Source organism: Rhinopithecus bieti, unplaced genomic scaffold (genome assembly GCF_001698545.2).
Source record: "Rhinopithecus bieti isolate Rb0 unplaced genomic scaffold, ASM169854v2 scaffold_28121, whole genome shotgun sequence".
Classification (NCBI taxonomy): Eukaryota; Metazoa; Chordata; class Mammalia; order Primates; family Cercopithecidae; genus Rhinopithecus; species Rhinopithecus bieti.
Window position 1 is genome coordinate 2,941,472 of NW_016813094.1, and position 4,357 is coordinate 2,945,828.

A 4,357-nucleotide genomic window follows, 5' to 3' on the forward strand; every position below is an offset into this window, starting at 1 on the left:
ATCAAGGTAATTTGACATTCATCTCAGAAATAGCCAATTGAACAAAAATATTAAAGCAAACAACAAAAACCCACTCCGAATTTAGAAGCAATGGCACAGCAATTGAAAATCTGTGAAAAGACACAAGAATAAACCATTTAGAATAATGGATTAATGAGGGAGGTGAAAGCTCTCTGCGGTGGTCAGATATTTCCAGCTTAAGCATTTGGATGTACCTATCGCATAAGGTGGTAAGAGAATGTACCTATCAAATAAGGTTGTAAAAATGTTGAACTTGGCCGTGCAGTCGCTGTGGTGGATGCAGCCCCTACTGGCCTCGAGTGCTGTGTGGGAGGGTAAGGGATGGCTACTTCCATTTAGCACTGCCATCCGAAGAACTGTTGGTGAGGACTGCAGTTCTGAGGACTCTCCTGATGAGCTTGGGTGCTCTCTTGCTGAATGGGCCTTAAGTGTAAAAGCTGTTAAACTGGAGAAGGAAGTTCAGGATGTAATGATGAGATACCAGAGAGCTGTAGCTGACTGTGAAAACATAACAAGGCGAACCCAGAGATGTGTGGGAGACTCCAAGATATTTGGAATCTAGAGTTTCTGTAGGATCCTGGTGGAGGTGCTCCATATTTTGGAGAAGACTACAGAGTGCATTTCTGAAGAATCAGAACCTGTGGACCAGAAGGTCACTCTGGAGAAGGTCTTCCAAAGGGTTGTCACTTTTTACTACCTTATCAAATAAGGTAGCAAAAGTTAAAAAGAAACACGTGCCTTCTGGGATAATTACTGACTAGTCATTATTAAGGATATACACTGTTTTATAGAGGAAAAATATTTTTTAAATGTCACAAAGGCCACACAGAACTTCTGGACAGAAAGAGAAAAAAAAGAAGAAAAAACAGAAGGAGAAAAAAAAGCAGAGTTGTTAAATTATGTATATCTATCACAAGCAAAACATTGAATGAAATAAGGTAGATATAAAATTGTGTACTGGTTCATTGATAAAAAGTTAAAATATATAAGCAATATTAATATACTATGTCAGAAATTATGTTACTTGAGATTCCTAGCCAGCATATGCTAAGCAGAGGCAGATAGGAGGAAAATTTTTAAGGTTTGTTATCATTTTATTAATATTGTTGTTGGTTTCTCGGGTGTGTTTCATTTGTTAGAACTAATTTAACTGTCTGCTTTTCACTTTTGTGCTTTTTGATAATTATGCAATGCGTCTGAAAATATGTTAATTACACAATCCCACAATGGGTTGCCATTTTACACCCATAGTTTGGGAAAAGGTTAAAAGTGTGATAATAGCAAGAAGTAAGAGCTAATGTAGTTAATGTACCATTTTATTAAAAGTCCACATTATTCAATAAGGTCAAAAATACACATGCATATGATAATAAAATTCTACTGATGAGCACATATCTTAATGATCTCTGAGGTATGTGCAATATTAAACATGTATGTGAATATTCATATCTCATAATACCAGAAAAGAAAAGCAATAAAATGCTGATGAAATGTTATTTGGGTACATAATATATGTTATAATCAAGTGGTGATATACAATATGACAATGAAATTAATAAGTAGCACTTTTATAACCCAAGTTGAATGAATCTATAAAACATAATGTTGACAAAAATAAGCAAGTCATGAACTAATATAAATAAGATGTTTACATTTATATAAATTTCAAAATCAAGCAAATGATTAAACTAGTTAATGCACAGAGCTTATATATAGTAAATTGATAAAGCATAGTGCAGAAATAAATATATAAATATACCATATAGGTTACCTCTAGGGATGAAATGAGTGATTTTGATACAACTGAGAGGGACATATATACATGTACTTAAAGGCAACAGTAATGTTCTACTTACAAATTGGTAAATAATGTTTATGAACATTCACTTTATTAATTACTCTTTAACGTATGCCTATGGATATAAATAATCCCTCTTGAATAACTGATATTAACACTTTAATAATCTTTACATTTGTCAATTGAGAAAAATAACAAGTCTCAATCCTTTTAAGAGACTTATTTGCCAAAGTTGAGGACACACCTGGGAGACAGATCTATACCTTTCTCCCAGGATGATTTTGAGGGCTCCAAATTTAAAGGGGAAAGGGTGCGATGTTGAGAAGTACACAATTTTCATGTAAGAGGGAAGTAAGGAAAAATAGTCATTCACGTCTGGCTCAGTGAATCTGCATTTTTTACATAAGATGACATAAACAAAAGCCTCAGAGAAGAAAATGCAAGGAATTTGCATTTTACATAAGATAACACAGACAAAACGGGACAGGAGAACAATCAGATATACATTTATGTCTGGTGTGGCGGGGAGAGGGGCCTGGACCTGTAAAGATAAGGTATCAATCTGCATTGCTGTGGTGAAATTGCAACAGCTCACTAGGAATTTCCTTGGGAGCAAAATGTGAGGGAGGCATGTTGCTTTTCATTGGTAGCCATCTTATTTACGAACCAAAAAGGGGGAGGTAGTTTTGCGTGACATACTTCCCAGCTTGACTTTTCCCTTCGGTTAAATGAGTGTGGGGTCTCAAAATTTAATTTCCTTTCACACATTAAAACTTCATAAAATTTATGTCAAAAACGTAAATGAAATTAAAGCTCCATTTTTACATATAGAAATGTGGAATAAAAGGAAGTAAAAATTGTACATAGATAAATAACAAAAATACATTGAGGCCAGGTGCAGTGGCTCACACCTGTAATCCCAGCACTTTGGGATGCCAAGGCGGGTGGATCACTTGTCAGGAGATCGAGACCAGCCTGTCCAATATGGTGAAACACCTTCTCTACAAAACATACACACAAAGAAATTAACCAGGAGTGGTGGCCCATGTCTGTAATCCCAGCTACCTGGGAGACTGAGGCACGAGAATCGCTTGAACCTGTGAGGCAGGGGTTCCAGTGAGCCGAGATCGTGCCACTGCACTCCAGTCTGGGTGACAGAGCGAGACTCAGTCTCAAAAATAAAATAAAATAAATAAAAATAAATTGAAAAGCACTTCACCAAACAGTCACAAAATAATACCGTCAATACTAAGTGTATGTACTCTTACTCTGTGGCACAAGCATGAGAGCACTCATTGACATTATTTGGCAGCTTTATTGAAATATAGCTTACATAACATAGAATTAAACTATGTTAATAATTGATGAGTTTTAAATTTAGGTAATTGTGTCACCACCTCTATAGTTCAGTAATAGAACACCTCTACTAACCCAGAAGTTTCTCTAATCAATATTTGCAGACAATCTTCACTCCTTCCGCAGGCCCCAAGCAAACATTGGCTTGCTTTCTTTTTATCTAAGTTTGCCTTATCTAGACATTTTATATCAATGGAATCAAAATATATCATCTCGTGTTCTATTTGACTTATAATGATTTTGAAGTTATTTTCAATGTTGAGTAGTATTTCATTGGACAGATATTCTATATATTGTATGCGCACTAAACAGTTGGGAGATATTTGGATTATTTTCAGTATTTTGTTATTATGAAAATTGCTGCTATGAACATTCACATAAAAATCTTTATATGGACATATGTTTTAGTTTGCTTGAACTGACATACTACCTGATATTAATGCAATTAAAAGGAAATACTTGAAGACAAAAGTGGGATTTAAAAATACGTAAGTACAAAATTGTAAAATTAGCAGTATTATTTTCATTTTCAAAGTCTAATCTTATGTATGCAGTAAAATATAATTATACTGAAAATATAGAAGCCATTAAGTATTGCCAAATAATAAATGTGTCACTGGTAAAATTATTTGCTAAGGTTTTATTTTAAAATATGACTAAAAAATCTAAATATCATTCAATCATATTATAAAACAGAAACCAAAGATCAAGATGCAGAAGCAAGCAAGTTAATAAAACGCCAGAAGTCAGTATCAGAGATAACTAGACCACAACAGCCGAAGTACAGGGAGCAGAAAAGAGAACAATTTCAGTGGGAACTTAATACCATCTGGAAATTGCATTCTATTTTCTGGTCCATAGGTCATTGTGACTCTCCTTTAAAATACAGCATGACCGGGCATGGTGGCTCGCACCTATAATCCTAGCACTTTGGGAGGCTGAGGCGGGTGGATTACTTATGAGGTCAGGAGTTCGAAACCAGCCTGGCCAACATGGTGAACCCCTGTCTCTACTAAAAATACAAAAAAAATTAGTCAGTTGTGGTGGCAGGCACCTGTAATCCCAGCTACTCGGGAGACTGAGGCAGAAGAATCGCTTGAACCTAGGAGGCGGAAGTTGCAGTGGAGCCGAGATCGCACCGCTGCACTTCAGCTTGGGGGACAGATCGAGACTCTATCTAAA

The 4,357-nt window shown here is 35.7% G+C and overlaps 1 pseudogene; it reads left to right on the forward strand.

Moving 5' to 3' along the window:
• Positions 1-265: 265 nt before the first annotated feature.
• On the forward strand, positions 266-730 carry LOC108512392 (grpE protein homolog 2, mitochondrial pseudogene; annotated as a pseudogene).
• Positions 731-4,357: the final 3,627 nt, after the last annotated feature.